The 19,220-nt window shown below is 39.2% G+C and overlaps 1 protein-coding gene and 1 long non-coding RNA gene across 4 annotated transcripts in view; both read left to right on the forward strand.

Annotated features, from left to right (window-relative positions):
• The window catches only part of Fut8 (fucosyltransferase 8), a 246,864-nt gene that overhangs the window by 158,189 nt on the left and 69,455 nt on the right, over positions 1–19,220 (forward strand).
• On the forward strand, positions 1,885–11,994 carry LOC148005329 (uncharacterized). The gene is made up of 2 exons (XR_015623153.1): positions 1,885–4,505; positions 10,915–11,994. It is a non-coding gene; the product is annotated as an uncharacterized LOC148005329 (long non-coding RNA).

Raw genomic sequence — 19,220 nt, forward strand, 5'->3', positions numbered from 1 at the left:
ACATTACTATGTCATTTTCTTTTATTTCTTTATTTTTAAATTTGGTGACATTTGGCAATAGTCTTTATAAATCTTACTTTTGAGTAGTATGTTTACTTTAGGCATGGTTTCCAGTAAACTGTAAATTTAGCTCCTCCAAAGTTCTTGCCAAAGTGGTTTCACAGTTTAGACATTTTTGGCAAGAAAATAAATATTTCTTGACATGTTTAATGGGCTTCTGAATTTGTGACACTATGCTTTCTATAGCTCACTACATGTTATTATTTTATTTCTTATTTGATCACATCTTCTTAGCTATCAATAATAAAAAAGTTTTCTGTAATTTATTGTTAAGTTGCAGAATTGTATATGAAGCAGTTAACATCTGTGGTTCTAGAAATGGAATAACTGGTCATATTGCAATTGTCACTTCCTACCCAGTTCATCTCAGAGTGTACCAACATACCTAACAGATGTCTTATTCTTTTAACTTACTTGAATGTAAGCTGAGCTGCAATTGGAATTCTTCAGTTTTTGGTGTATTTGTTCAGCATCTTATTGTAAAATTTCCCCAGAAGTTAGAAGTGATACTACAATTCTAAAACTGATTATGTCATAAATACAGTTTAGTGACAAATCTTAATATCATACTCCCACGTGCCCTGTGATCAGTTAAAGAATGATCTCACTACAGTGCTGGAAGATTTTAACAGTTACATCGACATTTGAACCAAGGCCCTTAAAGAGATCGCAAAAACATTCACTGTGGATCCAAACAATGTGACTGCTTAGTAAAATAGATGCAAATAGAAAGTCGAGTCTCATCATACCAAGAACCAGGAAAATCTCAATTTAAAGGATGAATGGTAATCAGCAGATGTATAGCAAGAGGCAGATGTTGGAATTGTCTTGCAAAGATTTTACAAAAACCGTAATACTACAAACTTTCCAGTAACAATTAAAGGCTTGAAACAAGTGAAAAAAAAATATAGAAAGCCTGAGCAAGAAATAAATGATAGAAGAAAAGCCCGAGTGGAAATTTTAATAGTGAAAACACAGTGACTTCCAGTAGCTCGGTACTGTAGCTGTGGCCGAGAAAAGAGCTGATGCACTGGGAGCTAAAGCAGCACAAGTTCAGCCACCGGAGCAGCAGTGAATGGAGACAGGAGGAGTTGGCAGGCGCCTAGAGGCACTTGGAACAGGAACAAAATATGTTTATATTTTCATCCTTAAGCCCAGAAGAGAAATTGGGATGGAAGATTAAAGAAAATATTTGAAGAAATACTAATTTCTCACCATTCCTATGCAATATCAATACTAAAAGTTTTTAATCTACAAATTATTACCCTGTTTAAGAGAATGAGAAGTCACAGAGAAGAAGAAAATCTTTACAATTCAAGTATCAAAGTCTTATGTATAGCATGTATTGCAGCCTCTCATTCCAAAAGCAAGAAACAATCTCATTGGGAAATAGGCACACTTTTTCAACAGACAGTTTTATATGAGACATATTGATTAGAAATAGCACAGGTTAAAATGTTTAGTAACTGTTAAGAGAATGCAATTTAAAGAGGTGAAGAGATAACACCTGTCAGGATGGATAAAAGGGAAACAACACCCCCACCCCCAAAATACCATGTATGTGACATAACTAGATCTTATTGATTGCTTGTGGGAATGTAAAATAGTAGTTATCCTAGGAAAGTTTGCCTGTTTCCTATACTAGTTATATATGTGTTTGCCATATGACCCAGCAGATACATTCTTGTTTTGCTTTTTCATTGAAAAATTAATATTCGTGTCCACACAGAAACCTATATACCAATGCTCATAGTAACAATTTTTAATAGCTTCAAACGAAACAACCCAAATGTCAACCCATCCAAAGGACTGATAAGCTATGGTGCAGTGGGAGCAACACAATAGAGTACTGCTCATTAGCTAAATGAAATGAAGCAGCTCCACTTGAATGGATCTCAGAAGCATCATACTGACTGATGAAAAGCCATCTTCAAAAGCAAGTACTGTTGTTACTTTTGTGTAGAGAATAAGTCAGTGCTTTCTAGGGATCAGTGTCTGCAGAACATGACTCTGGAAGATTAACAGGATCTGGAGAGATGGCTCATCAGTTAGGAATACTCACTGTTCTTACAAAGGACCCTGGTTCATTTCCCAGTACCTACATGGCAACTTACAAACATCTGTAACTTCAGTTCTGGGGGATCTAACCTCTATAAGCATCAGGAGTGCATGCACACACACAGACACAGACAGATGGACAGACAGACAGACACACACACACACACACACACACACACATACATGCAGACACTCATAAGTCAAAGGGGGTAGCACAGGGTTTTCATTCTGTTTTTTTGTTTGTTTGTTTGTTTGTTTTTTTGCTTGTTTTGATGGAACAGTTAGTATCTTGATTATAATAATGTTTTCACAGGTCTTACTATCAGAACACTTATAAAAACTGTTAAAATAGGAGACTAATGTGATGGCTCGGTCGGTAAAGAGGCTGCTATCAGCCCTCATGGCTGGAGTTCAATACCTGGGGCTCACATAGTGGAAGGAAGGAACTGACTCCATAGGTTGCCTTCTGGTGACCACATGTACATTGTGGCAAAGAGAATCCATTGCTTTTTGAGAATAAATTTCTCTGGACTCATTCAAATATTGTTTTTTAAAGGGGAGAAGCATTTAAGAGCACTTTCTTTTCTCAAACTATCTTCACATAATTGACAGTCCTCTAACTAATTCATTTTACTTTTTTTTACTGTTCAAAATTCTTTAACATCATGTTTAAACAATTTAACACACAGTAAATTACAATATGTTACCGTGTACCTACCTTCTACAAAGTTTCCCACAAGGAGAACCCATATTATTCAATTACGGTATATTTTCAAAATAAGATAAAAGGTGTAACAATACTACTAATTTCCAGACTCTGTATATATTTTTACTTTTTTATATACCTTTAAAAAACTTTTTTTATTATTTATGGGGGTCAAGGGGGAGAGGGAAGAAAGAGGGGGTAGAGAGACAAAGAGAGAGAATGTGACTGAATGAGAGAATAAACTTGCAGGAATCCCTGGACAGGAACAAAGTGTCATGCAGTTTCTTGTGCTGTTACTTCATTTTCCACCCTCCCTATGGCAGGGCTAATAGACTTGGCTTCACTCTTCTACCCCACCACTCCTTTTCTTTCTTATTCTCCTGCCTCCCGACCCGCACAACTCCAGAACCTGCCATACCATTTTTATCATTTTTGTAGTCTTTTGTGTACATTTTTATAAAAGATGAACAGGAGTTGATGTTGTTTCTTCTGCTTTTGGAAAGAGTTTTGTTTGTATCATACACTACAATGGGACCTTAGGCTGGCTATGCCTCACTAATCTCTGCCTTTTCTTGTGTCCCTTCTGAGATCAAATTATTGCCAAGACTGTGTGGTATAGAGTTCTCCTGAGTCAGTGCTCTTGTAGAAGTCACCTGGAATAGCTAGAAATAGTATAACTCTCTCCTAGAGCAGCAGCAAAGAATTATATTAGATATTTAGGAATTTCTTTTAAAAACTGACTTAAAATATTTGATAGAGACATGTAGGCAAAGAGCTAAAGTCTTTTAAAAAATGTGTAAAATAAGCCCATTGTTACTTAACAAAGTCAACAAATTTCTTTTATACCAAACAGTAACTGTCTACCTTTGAGGTAGAGTGCCAGTCTGTTTATAAACTATGTATTTTGCTATCTTTTCAACTGTGTATCTTGATATCTTTTCTTCACTAAGTTTCCACACTTAAATTTTACAGAATACCACAGGGAAATTGATTTCTTGAAGCACTTAGTAGCCTGCTTGGGCCTGAGCTATCGGAGTGCACTGACAACTTAGAACAGATTGTTCTTTGCTGCAAGGTGGAAGGGACACCTGCTGCAGACCATCTCAACTCAGCGGGGAAAGATTCCTGTTTAATATGGCTAAAGCCAGTGATTTCCAATCTTGTCTTTTTAAAATGAGAATGTTTTCTACTTTCACTTTCATGGCTATTAACTACGCCCAGAGTCTTCATTTTAATTACCAGCATGCAGCACTTCGGCTCTCTTAGTTGCTTCATTACATTTTCTGCATTGGTTTTGAAAATAATTTTAGAGAAATGAAATTGGCTTGTTTCCAATACAACGAAATGCTTTTACCACAGTATTAATGAATCTTTTCTTCATTATCAACACCAAACTAGATATTGCAAATCTTTTTAATCAAACAAATTTAAAAAATTGTTTATAGTCTTGTGATTAGAGAATACAAACAGCACAATAAAATTTAACTTACTTGGTTTCGTTTTACCAAGCTTTCTTCGTTAGAAAGAGGAGCTATCTGTGTCTTAATGCCTTCCCAGTGTAAGGACTGTTCTGAAGAGGGAGGTGGAAGGTTCCCTGGATTGGGATTTTTTTTTTCCTTTTTTCTTTTTTCTTTTTTTTGGAGCTGGTAGATTGTGATTCTTAATTAAGTAGCCTATAAGAGTAGGCAACTCGGCTCCCAGACCCGGTGAGAGAGAAACCCAACCGCCTGGTCAGGTGGGCACTCCTGAGGCTGCAGAGCGGAAGAGACCACCAACACTGCTCACCCCTGCCCACATCCCTGGCCCAAGAGGAAACTGTATAAGGACTCTGGGCTCCCGTGGGGGAGGGCCCAGGAGCAGCAGGACCCCGCCGGACCCTGAAGGAAACAGACCGGATAAACAGTTCTCTGCACCCAAATCCCGTGGGAGGGAGAGCTAAACCTTCAGAGAGGCGGACAAGCCTGGGAAACCAGAAGAGACTGCTCCCTGCACACACATCTCGGACGCCAGAGGAAAAAGCCAAAGACCATCTGGAACCCTGGTGCACTGAAGCTCCCGGAAGGGGCGGCACAGGTCTTCCTGGTTGCTGCCGCTGCAGAGAGCCCCGGGGCAGCACCCCACGAGCAAACCTGAGCCTCGGGACCACAGGTAAGACCAAATTTTCTGCTGCAAGAAAGCTGATGGTGACCTCAAGACACAGGCCCACAGGAACAGCTGAAGACCTGTAGAGAGGAAAAACTACACGCCCGAAAGCAGAACACTCTGTCCCCATAACTGACTGAAAGAGAGGAAAACAGGTCTACAGCACTCCTGACACACAGGCTTATAGGACAGTCTAGCCACTGTCAGAAACAGCAGAACAAAGTAACACTAGAGATAATCTGATGGCGAGAGGCAAGCGCAGGAACCCAAGCAACAGAAACCAAGACTACATGCCATCATCGGAGCCCAATTCTCCCACCAAAACAAACATGGAATATCCAAACACACCAGAAAAGCAAGATCTAGTTTCAAAATCATATTTGATCATGATGCTGGAGGACTTCAAGAAAGACATGAACACACTTAGGGAAGCACAGGAAAACGTTAAGAAACAAGTAAAAGCCTACAGAGAGGAATCGCAAAAATCCCTGAAAGAATTCCAGGAAAACACAATCAAACAGTTGAAGGAATTAAAAATGGAAATAGAAGCAATCAAGAAAGAACACATGGAAACAACCCTGGATATAGAAAACCAAAAGAAGAGACAAGGAGCTGTAGATACAAGCTTCACCAACAGAATACAAGAGATGGAAGAGAGAATCTCAGGAGCAGAAGATTCCATAGAAATCATTGACTCAACTGTCAAAGATAATGTAAAGCGGAAAAAGCTACTGGTCCAAAACATACAGGAAATCCAGGACTCAATGAGAAGATCAAACCTAAGGATAATAGGTATAGAAGAGAGTGAAGACTCCCAGCTCAAAGGACCAGTAAATATCTTCAACAAAATCATAGAAGAAAACTTCCCTAACCTAAAAAAAGAGATATCCATAGACATACAAGAAGCCTACAGAACTCCAAATAGATTGGACCAGAAAAGAAACACCTCCCGTCACATAATTGTCAAAACACCAAACGCACAAAATAAAGAAAGAATATTAAAAGCAGTAAGGGAAAAAGGTCAAGTAACATATAAAGGGAGACCTATCAGAATCACACCAGACTTCTCGCCAGAAACTATGAAGGCCAGAAGATCCTGGACTGATGTCATACAGACACTAAGAGAACACAAATGCCAGCCCAGGTTACTGTATCCAGCAAAACTCTCAATTAACATTGATGGAGAAACCAAGATATTCCATGACAAAACCAAATTTACACAATATCTTTCTACAAATCCAGCACTACAGAGGATAATAAATGGTAAAGCCCAACATAAGGAGGCAAGCTATACCCTAGAAGAAGCAAGAAACTAATCGTCTTGGCAACAAAACAAAGAGAATGAAAGCACACAAACATAACCTCACATCCAAATATGAATATAACAGGAAGCAATAATCACTATTCCTTAATATCTCACAATATCAATGGCCTCAACTCCCCAATAAAAAGACATAGATTAACAAACTGGATACGCAACGAGGACCCTGCATTCTGCTGCCTACAGGAAACACACCTCAGAGACAAAGACAGACACTACCTCAGAGTGAAAGGCTGGAAAACAACTTTCCAAGCAAATGGTCAGAAGAAGCAAGCTGGAGTAGCCATTCTAATATCAAATAAAATCAATTTCCAACTAAAAGTCATCAAAAAAGATAAGGAAGGACACTTCATATTCATCAAAGGAAAAATCAACCAAGATGAACTCTCAATCCTAAATATCTATGCCCCAAATACAAGGGCACCTACATACGTAAAAGAAACCTTACTAAAGCTCAAAACACACATTGCACCTCACACAATAATAGTGGGAGATTTCAACACCCCACTCTCATCAATGGACAGATCATGGAAACAGAAATTAAACAGTGATGTCGACAGACTAAGAGAAGTCATGAGCCAAATGGACTTAACGGATATTTATAGAACATTCTATCCTAAAGCAAAAGGATATACCTTCTTCTCAGCTCCTCATGGTACTTTCTCCAAAATTGACCATATAATTGGTCAAAAAACGGGCCTCAACAGGTACAGAAAGATAGAAATAATCCCATGCGTGCTATCGGACAACCACGGCCTAAAACTGGTCTTCAATAACAATAAGGGAAGAATGCCCACATATACGTGGAAATTGAACAATGCTCTACTCAATGATAACCTGGTCAAGGAAGAAATAAAGAAAGAAATTAAAAACTTTTTAGAATTTAATGAAAATGAAGATACAACATACTCAAACTTATGGGACACAATGAAAGCTGTGCTAAGAGGAAAACGCATAGCGCTGAGTGCCTGCAGAAAGAAACAGGAAAGAGCATATGTCAGCAGCTTGACAGCACACCTAAAAGCTCTAGAACAAAAAGAAGCAAATACACCCAGGAGGAGTAGAAGGCAGGAAATAATCAAACTCAGAGCTGAAATCAACCAAGTAGAAACAAAAAGGACCATAGAAAGAATCAACAGAACCAAAAGTTGGTTCTTTGAGAAAATCAACAAGATAGATAAACCCTTAGCCAGACTAACGAGAGGACACAGAGAGTGTGTCCAAATTAACAAAATCAGAAATGAAAAGGGAGACATAACTACAGATTCGGAGGAAATTCAAAAAATCATCAGATCTTACTATAAAAACCTATATTCAACAAAATTTGAAAATCTTCAGGAAATGGACAATTTCCTAGACAGATACCAGGTATCGAAGTTAAATCAGGAACAGATAAACCAGTTAAACAACCCCATAACTCCTAAGGAAATAGAAGCAGTCATTAAAGGTCTCCCAACCAAAAAGAGCCCAGGTCCAGACGGGTTTAGTGCAGAATTCTATCAAACCTTCATAGAAGACCTCATACCAATATTATCCAAACTATTCCACAAAATTGAAACAGATGGAGCCCTACCGAATTCCTTCTACGAAGCCACAATTACTCTTATACCTAAACCACACAAAGACACAACAAAGAAAGAGAACTTCAGACCAATTTCCCTTATGAATATCGACGCAAAAATACTCAATAAAATTCTGGCAAACCGAATTCAAGAGCACATCAAAACAATCATCCACCATGACCAAGTAGGCTTCATCCCAGGCATGCAGGGATGGTTTAATATACGGAAAACCATCAACGTGATCCATTATATAAACAAACTGAAAGAACAGAACCACATGATCATTTCATTAGATGCTGAGAAAGCATTTGACAAAATTCAACACCCCTTCATGATAAAAGTCCTGGAAAGAATAGGAATTCAAGGCCCATACCTAAACATAGTAAAAGCCATATACAGCAAACCAGTTGCTAACATTAAACTAAATGGAGAGAAACTTGAAGCAATCCCACTAAAATCAGGGACTAGACAAGGCTGCCCACTCTCTCCCTACTTATTCAATATAGTTCTTGAAGTTCTAGCCAGAGCAATCAGACAACAAAAGGAGATCAAAGGGATACAGATCGGAAAAGAAGAGGTCAAAATATCACTATTTGCAGATGACATGATAGTATATTTAAGTGATCCCAAAAGTTCCACCAGAGAACTACTAAAGCTGATAAACAACTTCAGCAAAGTGGCTGGGTATAAAATTAACTCAAATAAATCAGTTGCCTTCCTCTATACAAAAGAGAAACAAGCCGAGAAAGAAATTAGGGAAACGACACCCTTCATAATAGACCCAAATAATATAAAGTACCTCGGTGTGACTTTAACCAAGCAAGTAAAAGATCTGTACAATAAGAACTTCAAGACACTGAGGAAAGAAATTGAAGAAGACCTCAGAAGATGGAAAGATCTCCCATGCTCATGGATTGGCAGGATTAATATAGTAAAAATGGCCATTTTACCAAAAGCAATCTACAGATTCAATGCAATCCCCATCAAAATACCAATCCAATTCTTCAAAGAGTTAGACAGAACAATTTGCAAATTCATCTGGAATAACAAAAAACCCAGGATAGCTAAAGCTATCCTCAACAATAAAAGGACTTCAGGGGGAATCACTATCCCTGAACTCAAGCAGTATTACAGAGCAATAGTGATAAAAACTGCATGGTATTGGTACAGAGACAGACAGATAGACCAATGGAATAGAATTGAAGACCCAGAAATGAACCCACACACCTATGGTCACTTGATTTTTGACAAAGGAGCCAAAACCATCCAATGGAAAAAAGATAGCATTTTCAGCAAATGGTGCTGGTTCAACTGGAGGGCAACATGTAGAAGAATGCAGATCGATCCATGCTTATCACCCTGTACAAAGCTTAAGTCCAAGTGGATCAAGGACCTCCACATCAAACCAGACACACTCAAACTAATAGAAGAAAAACTAGGGAAGCATCTGGAACACATGGGCACTGGAAAAAATTTCCTGAACAAAACACCAATGGCTTATGCTCTAAGATCAAGAATCGACAAATGGGATCTCATAAAACTGCAAAGCTTCTGTAAGGCAAAGGACACTGTGGTTAGGACAAAACGGCAACCAACAGATTGGGAAAAGATCTTTACCAATCCTACAACAGATAGAGGCCTTATATCCAAAATATACAAAGAACTCAAGAAGTTAGACCGCAGGGAAACAAATAACCCTATTAAAAAATGGGGTTCAGAGCTAAACAAAGAATTCACAGCTGAGGAATGCCGAATGGCTGAGAAACACCTAAAGAAATGTTCCACATCTTTAGTCATAAGGGAAATGCAAATCAAAACAACCCTGAGATTTCACCTCACACCAGTGCGATTGGCTAAGATCAAAAACTCAGGTGACAGCAGATGCTGGCGAGGATGTGGAGAAAGAGGAACACTCCTCCATTGTTGGTGGGATTGCAGACTGGTAAAACCATTCTGGAAATCAGTCTGGAGGTTCCTCAGAAAATTGGACATTGAACTGCCTGAGGATCCAGCTATACCTCTCTTGGGCATATACCCAAAAGATGCCTCAACATATAAAAGAGACACGTGCTCCACTATGTTCATCGCAGCCTTATTTATAATAGCCAGAAACTGGAAAGAACCCAGATGCCCTTCAACAGAGGAATGGATACAGAAAATGTGGTACATCTACACAATGGAATATTACTCAGCTATCAAAAACAACGAGTTTATGAAATTCGTAGGCAAATGGTTGGAACTGGAAAATATCATCCTGAGTGAGCTAACCCAATCACAGAAAGACATACATGGTATGCACTCATTGATAAGTGGCTATTAGCCCAAATGCTTGAATTACCCTAGATCCCTAGAACAAACGAAACTCAAGACGGATGATCAAAATGTGAATGCTTCACTCCTTCTTTAAATGAGGAAAAAGAATACCCTTGGCAGGGAAGGGAGAGGCAAAGATTAAAACAGAGACTGAAGGAACACCCATTCAGAGCCTGCCCCACATGTGGCCCATACATATACAGCCACCCAATTAGACAAGATGGATGAAGCAAAGAAGTGCAGACCGACAGGAGCCGTATGTAGATCGCTCCTGAGAGACACAGCCAGAATACAGCAAATATAGAGGCGAATGCCAGCAGCAAACCACTGAACTGAGAATAGGTCCCCTATTGAAGGAATCAGAGAAAGAACTGGAAGAGCTTGAAGGGGCTCGAGACCCCAAAAGTACAACAATGCCAAGCAACCAGAGCTTCCAGGGACTAAGCCACTACCTAAAGACTATACATGGACTGACCCTGGACTCTGACCCCATAGGTAGCAATGAATATCCTAGTAAGAGCACCAGTGGAAGGGGAAGCCCTGGGTCCTGCTAAGACTGAACCCCCAGTGAACTAGTCTATGGGGGGAGGGCGGCAATGGGGGGAGGGTTGGGAGGGGAACACCCATAAGGAAGGGGAGGGGGGAGGGGGATGTTTGCCCGGAAACCGGGAAAGGGAATAACACTCGAAATGTATATAAGAAATACTCAAGTTAATAAAAAAAAGAAAAAGAAAAAAAAAGAAAAAAAAAAGAGTAGGCAACTCTGTGCTTTGAGCCTGTGTTTCTTTCTGCTTCTTGTATTGAAGACATCTTGGAAAAGGTAGATTGAAAAACCAAAATTCATAATTCTACCTTGCCACCTCTAAAGTTAGTGTTGTGAGTGTGAACATCTCTTTTCTTTCAAACAGGTTCAACTGAGCTAATAGTTACTGAGTGTTTCTTCTTTTAGACATGTGGGGATATTATATTCTGTTTATATTGACTGCATGCTTTTATTTGTTCCTTATTTAACCATTTTTATAATATTTTGGTCAATTATAAAAATATTGTGAGTGAAATTTGCACTTAAAGAAGCTTTTATTTATTTGTGTATGGGGAAAATCTTAAATTGCAAAAAAATCTGTGATTTAGGTGAAAATGTAGCTTAGTGATAAAGACATGCTTCGCAGTCACAGGGTTCTGGGCTCAGCCCCCACATACACAAATTGTACTTACACAGAGTCAATAGTGTCTCTCAGATTATATGAATATGTAAGAGCATAATTAAAGTAATTCTGACTCTACACTATCTCATTTAACTCCATAATATTCCTGTACTGAAAGATTGATTGTCAGGCAGAGATTTAAAATTGAGACCATTTTTGGCTCATTTTAAATTATTGAATTGAAGCAAAACCATGCATTTGAGTTCATGGCAAAGCCTTCACTGGAACAACAAAAAAATCTCTGAAGCCTCTTCTTCCAAAGCTCTTCATTAGGGTAATTGTCTTGATTTTTGTTTAAGTTAATCTTGTCATTGTAAAATCTGCACAGTTGTCTTTATTGTAAAGAACTGAAGCTTCTCGCATGTCTATTGATGGCTTTTTCAGAAAACCTTATATAGTCAGCCTTGGTAAAAGCCAGGAATCTCGGAATCTCAGCTGCTCGGGAACCTGAAGCTGCAGGTCTACCTGGAAGGCCAGACTACTCAGATTAGTTAGACCTTGTCTCAAAATAGAAGAATAAACAGGGGCAGTGACAGGAGGGTTGAAACTGTCCTGATCTACAGAGTAAATTCCAGAGTTATACAGTGAGAGTCTGTCTTCCACAGCCAAGATCAAAACCCAAACAAACAAAAGAAAAACAAACCACAAACTACTAATTAGATAGATGAAAATAAAAAGAAAGCTGAGAATAGAAGTAGTAGAGTGCTTTCCCAGCATGCAAGAGAGCCTAGGTTCATCCTCAATACCTCATGCACACGCACGCACGCACGCGTGCACATACACTCATGCACGTACACGCACAAACACATGTATGCGCAAGCAGAGTGCAACAGTGCGTGTTCATGTGGAAAAGGCATGATTTATAGCTCATATTTTAACTGTTTTTTACAGTAATTCTCCAGCATTGAATAATTTTAAGTGTATTTCCAATAGAGTTTCTTTCTATCAGGATACATTGTTGTCAATCTGATTTATAGCTTGTTATTAAAAGAAAAAATTGTTTTCCATTTGCCTTCACATTTCATATATATAATAAGCTATATCTTTAAAGCACTGACATTAATAATTGCAATTTTATTCAGAATCCTTTCAGTCCAGCTGTAAGTAGATTTTTGCCTTCAATTCCTTAATTCTTTCTTGATCTACCACAATACCAGAATATTCAAATTGTCTATTTCAAAATTGTATGTATTTTTTATTCTGTCAGATACCTCAGCCAGCGTTCATTAATATAATAAATGCTTAATATTTCTGTAAAATATCTGTTTTTCCCTTTTTAGAAATATTTATCTTTAATTTTTTTTAACAGTCCAGCTGTTATTCTCTGTCTGGTCCGCCCACCCACAGTTCCTCATCCCCATCCCAAAACTCCTCCCTGCCGTCACCAAGAGAATGTCCCCACTCCTACCTCCAGTCCATCCTTCAGGCCTCCCCACTCCCTGGGGCCTCAGGTCTCTAGAGGGTTAGGTGCATCTTCGCTCACTCAGACCAGATCAGGCAGTCCCTGCTGTATGTGTCAGGGTCCTCAGACTAGCTCCCGTATGCTGCCTGGTGGCTCAGTGTCTGAGAGATCTTGGGGGTCCAGGTTAGTTGAGATTGTTGGTCTTCCTAAGGGTCACCCTCCTCCTGAGCTTCTTTCAGCCTTTCCCTGATTTAACCACAGGGGTCCCTGGCTTCAGTCCATTGGTTGGGTGTAAGTGTCTGTTTCTACTTCAGTCAGCTGATTGTCAGGCTTCTCAGAGGACAGCCCTGTTAGGCTCCTGTCTTTAATCACACCATAGCATTAGTAATGGGGTCAGGCCTTGGAGCCTTCCCTTGAGATGGATCCCAATTTGGTCCAGTCACTGGACCCCCTTTCCCACAGTCTCTTCTCCATTTTTGTCCCTGCAGTTCTTTCAGACAGGAGTAATTCTGGGTCAGAGTTTGACTGTGGGATGGCAACCCCATTCCTCCATTTGATGCCTGTCTTTCTACTGGAGGTGGACTCTACAAGTTCCTTCTTCTCACTGTTGGGCATTTCATCTAAGGTCCTTCCCTTTGAGTCCTGAGTGTCTCTCACCTCCCAGGTCTCTGGTACATTCTTTTTATATTATTATTAATTATTATTAGTAGCACTATTATTGTTATTATGATGATGATGTTTAATCTTTCCTCACAGTCCAGTTGCTATCCCCAACTGTTCTGCCCTCCAATAGTTTCCTATCCCATTCCTCCTTCCCTGTCTCCAAGAAGATGTCCCCACACCGCCACGCCCCATCTGGCCTCTACACTCCCTGGGATACTGAATCTCTCCAGGGCTAGGTTTGTCTTCTCTCACATAAGCCAGGCCAGGGAGTCCTCCACTGTATACTTGTCAGGGGCCTCAGACCAGTCAGTATGGAGAGATCTTGGAGGTCCAGGTTCATTGAGACTGCTGTTCTTTTCATGGGGTCGCCCTCCTCCTCAGCCGCTTCCAGCTTTACCCACAGCTCAACCACAAGAGTCCCCGGCTTCATATCATTGGCTGGGTGCAAGTATCTACCTCCATCTCAGTCAGCTGCTCATAGGGCTTTTTGGAGGGCAGCCATGCTAGGCTCCAGTCTGTGAACACACCACAGCATCAGGAATAGTATCAGACAACAGAGCCAACCCCTGACGTAGGTCCGTATTTCGACTGGTCACTGGACATCTTTCCCTCCAAGTCTCCTCTCCATTTTTGTCCCTGTAGGTCTTCCAGACAGGAATAACTTAATGTCAGAGTTCCTGGCTGTGGGATTGCAACCCCATCCCTCTACCAGATGCTTTGACTTTCTACTGGAGGTAGACTCCACAAGTTCTCGCTCCCTACTGTTGGGCATTTCGTCCAAGGTCCCTTTCTTTGAGTCTTGAGATTCTCTCACTTCCGAGGTCTCTGGGACTTTGTAGAGGGTGACCCCACCTCCCAAGGTTGCGTATTTTCATTCATTCTGCTGGCCCTTAGGACTTCATTCCTGCTCCCCCCTCAATACCTGATCATGTTCCCCTTTCCCCTGCCCCTTCCACTCTGATCTCCCACCCAGTTCTCTCCCTCCCTCTGCCTTCTGCTTTCTTCTCCCTTCCAAGTAGAATTGAAGCATCCTTCATTTGGGCCCTTTAAGCTTGTTAACCTTCTTGAGTTCTGTGGATTGTATCTTGAGCATTCTGTACTTTTTTGGCTGATATCCACTTATTAGTGAATATATACCATGCATGCCCTTTTGGATCTGAGTTACCACACTCAGGATGATATTTTCTAGTTCCATCTATTTGCCTGCAAAACTCATGACGCCCTTGTTCTTAATAGCTGAGTAGTAAATGAACCACATTTTCTGTATCCATTCTTCCATTTTAAGACATCTGGGCGGTTTCCTGCTTCTGGCTATCATAAATAAGGCTGCTATGAACATAGTGGAACATGTGCCCTTGTGGCGTGATTGGGCATATTTTGGATATATGCCCAGGAGTGGTATAGCTGGGTCTTCAGGTAGATCTATTTCCAATTTTCTGAGGAAACTCAAGACTGATTTCCAGAGCAGTTCTACTAGTTTGGAATCCCACCAGCAATGGAGGAGTGTTCCTCTTTCTCCACATCCTCACCAACATGTGCTGATCCTCTGAGGTTTTGATCTTAGCCTTTCTGACTGGTGTGAGGTGGAATCTCAGGGGCGTTTTGATTTGCATTTCCCTGATCACTAAGGACTTTGAACATTTCTTTAGGTGCTTCTTAGCCATTCAAGATTTCTCTGTTGTACATTCTCTGTTTAGTTCTGTACTCCATTTTTTGATTTGGTTGTTTGGTTTTTTGGAAATCAGCTTTTTGAATTCTTTATATATTTTGGATATTAACCCTCTATCAGGTGTGGGGTTAGTGAAGATTTTTTTTCCCCCAATCTTTAGGTTGCCAATGTGTCCTATTGACTATGTCCTTTGCCTTACAGAAGCTATTCTGTTTCATGAGGTCCCATTTATCAATTCTTTTTTTTTTTTTTTGGTTCTTTTTTTTCGGAGCTGGGGACCGAACCCAGGGCCTTGCGCTTCCTAGGTAAGCGCTCTACCACTGAGCTAAATCCCCAACCCCTCCATTTATCAATTCTTGATCTTAGAGCTTGAACAATTGGAATTCTGTTTAGGAAATTCCCCGCCCTCCCCTTTCCCATCCCATGCCATGAGTTTTAAGCTCTTTCCCACTTTCTCTTCTATTAGATTCAGTGTATATGGTTTTATGTTGATGTCCTTGATCCACTTGGACTTGAGCTTTGTTCAAGGTGACAAATGTGGACCTATTTTCACTTTTCTACATACCAACAGCCAGTTAGACCAGGACCAGTTATTGAATGCTTTTGGCTTCTTTGGTAAAGATCAAGTGTCTATATGTATGTGGTTTTATTTCTGGATCTTCAATTCTATTCAATTGATCAACCCATCTGTCTCTGTACCAATACCATGCAGTTTTTATCACTATTGCTCTGTAGTAGAGCTTGAGGTCAGGGATGGTGATTCCCCCAGAAGTACTTTTATTGTTAAGAGTTGTTTCCTCATTCTGGGTTTTTTGCCTTTCCAGGTGAAATTGAGAATTGCTCCTTCCATTCTTTGAAGGATTGTGTTGGGATTTTGATTGGGGATTGCATTGAATCTGTAAATTGCTTTTGCTGGGGTGGCCATTTTTACTATATTAATCCTGCCAATCCATGAGCGTGGGAGAAATCTCCATTTTTCTGAGATCTTTGATTTCTTTCTTGAGAAACTTGAAGTTCTTGTTATGAAGATCTTTCACTTGTTTGGTTAGAGTTACCCCAAGGTATTTTATATTATTTGTGTTTCCCAGTTTTCATTCTTGGCCCATTTGTCATTTGTAGAAAGGAAGGCTACTGATTTGTTTGAGTTAATTTTATATCCAGCCACTTTGCTGAAGTTGTTTATCAGCTGTAGAAGTTCTCTGGTGGAATTTTTGGAGTCCCTTATGTATGCTATCATATCATCTGCAAATAGTGATACCTTTATTTCTTCTTTGCCAATTCATATCCCCTTGAACTCCTTTTGTTATCTTCTTGCTCTAGCTAGAACTTTGAGTATTATCTTGACTACATATAGGGAGAGTCAGCATTCTTGTCTTGTTCCTGATTTTAGTGGGATTGTTTCAAGTATGTCTCCATTTAACTTGATATTGGCTGTTGGTTTGCTGTAATTGCTTTTATTATATCTAGTTATGGGCCTTGAATTCCTGATCTCTCCAATACTTTTAACAGGAAGGTGTGTTGTATTTTGTCAAATACTTTTATAGCATCTAATGAGATAATTATGTGTTTGTTTGTTTATATAGTCGATTATGTTAGTGGATTTTTGTATATTGAACCAATCTTCCATCCCTACAATGAAGCCTACTTGATCATGGTGAATGATTGTTATGTGTTCTTAGATTTGGTTTGCTAGAATTGTATTAAGTATTTTTGCATAGATATTCATAAGGGAAATTGGTCTGAAGTTCTCTTTCTTTGTTGAGTCTCTGTATGTTTAGGTATCAGAGTAGTTATGGCATCATAGAATGAATTAGGTAGTGTTCCTCCTGTTTCTATTTTATGGAATAGTTTGAGAAGTATTGATATTAGGTCTTCTTCGAAGATCTGATAGAATTCTGCACTAAAGCCATCTGGCCCTGGGCTTTTTTTTTTTTTTTTTTTTTTTTGGGGTTGGGAGGTTTTCAAGGACTTCTTCAATTTCCTTAGGGGATATGGACCTCTTTAGATGGCTTACCAGCTCTTGATTTAACTTTGGTATATGATATCTGCCTAGAAAATCATCCATTTCATGTACATTTTCCAGTTTTGTTTAGTACAGGCTTTTGTAGTAGGATCTGATGCTTTTTTTTTTTAATTTCTTCAGTTTCTGTTGTTATGTCTCCCTTTTCATTTCTGATTTTGTTAATTTGGACACTCTTTCTGCGCCCTTTAGTTAATTTGGCTATGGGTTTATCTATCTTGTTGATTCTTTCAAAGAACCAGCTCCTGGTTTTGTTGATTCTTTGTGTTGTTCTTTTTGTTTCTACTTGGTTGATTTTAGCCCCGAGTTTGATTATTTCCTGCAGTCTACTCTTCTTGGGTGTATTTGCTTCTTTTTGTTCTAGAGCTTTCAGGTGTGCTGTCAAGCTGCTAGTGTATGCTCTCTCCTGTTTCTTTTTGGAGGCACTCGGAGCTATGAGTTTTCCTTTTAGCACTGCTTTCGTTGGGCATGTTGTGTTTTCATTTTTATTAAATTCTAAAAAGTCTTTAATTTCTTTCTTTATTTCTTCCATGATCAAGTTATCATTGAGTTGAGAGTTGTTGAGTTTCCATGGATATATGGGGCTTTTGTTGTTTTTATTGTTATTGAAGTCTAGTCTTAGTCACTTGTTTTCAAAAGAAATAATCCCTCTTTATTACTGGAGACACACCTAATTTATTTTCTAGATCTTTTATTCTGGTAAACCAGATCCTGTGCTATAAGCACAAATACCTTTTTTGCTTTTTCTTGTCTTCTACATTTTGTGAATCTTTTATGAACATCATCCTTTGAATTTTTTATACTTTTAAATATTAGTATTTTGGTAAAACCAAAGATTATGTTGTTGCTTTTCTTTGTTTTTCTCATAGCCTTTGTTCCAGTTCCTCAGTTTCTCTTGTTATTCTCTGCCTTGGAGTCCTTCGTTGAGTGCCTTTTACACATAGAGCTTTCTCTTCAGGATCATACATAATAAATATATTTCCCTTTTGCTGTTGCTGATGGCATACATGAAAATTTAGTGCATTTCTTCCAGTAAAATCTAGCACACATTTTTTGTTGCATATGGATGGCAACCTTCTTTTACATAAAATAGCTCTAGGGTCTACACTAAATGCCAGATGATTGGCTAATTATGTTCTCTCACACTTGATCCTTAAGACAGAAGAAATAGAGTGTAGTTTCTAAGAACAGTCTGTGTTAGCTTTGTAATATTCACTTCATTTAAGATACCTCAAAGAGTTGTTTATGAAAACATATATGGGGTACTTTTTATTGATATGAATTTTTAGGAATATTTAAGTTCTGTACTTGTTGAGTCATTAAAAAATCAGCAAATAATGTTTACTCACCCCCTTGAGGATTTGCTGAGTCAGTAATAATGCTTCAAAATACTTTGACAACATCATTCCCAGGATCCTTGTCTGCTGAGATAAAGGCTATGACAGTGCCCTTGATATAGCCTAGCTCATCTCCCCTTGCAGTGTACTTAATAAATTAGCTTTTTCCCGTGTGTGTGTGTGTGTGTGTGTGTGTGTGTGTGTGTGTGTGAGAGAGAGAGAGAGGGAGGGAGAGAGAGAGAGAGAGAGAGAGAGAGAGAGAGAGAGAGAAAGAGAGAGAGAAAGTTTCTTTTTTTCCCATATGATAATTACATTTTTCTGGTGCTCTCAAGCCTTTTGTGGCTATAGTAACAGGGATAAGATACTTTCCTCATGAGTCTGTCATGAGTTTGTAGTCAAGTAAAAGAATCTGCAATTCTTATGTTTGATTATGGAAACAACTTGAACAAAATCTAGTAGAATCTTTTACAAAGTGTTCTCAGAGTCAGTAATGTTTCAGCTCAAGGTTCTCGGTGATGTCAGTTCAGCTTTGATGTAAAGATGACCAGCTTGTTTAACACTTGTGCCAGAAAACAGTGCTTCTGAAGGTGATAATATTACAGTTTTCTTTCTTGGATTTCCTTCAGAATCATTTTACAGCCTCACTATCTTAGCTTTCTAAGTAGTGCTTTTATTATCGGAGGCTTGCTGGCTGGGTTAGTCAAGATTCATAGGCATTGTTTCTTGATATGCAGGGGGGCTAGGATTCTATTTCTAAAAGTG

The sequence above is a fragment of the Rattus norvegicus genome, chromosome 6, assembly GCF_021556685.1.
Source record: "Rattus norvegicus strain SHRSP/BbbUtx chromosome 6, alternate assembly SHRSP_T2T, whole genome shotgun sequence".
NCBI lineage: Eukaryota > Metazoa > Chordata > Mammalia > Rodentia > Muridae > Rattus > Rattus norvegicus.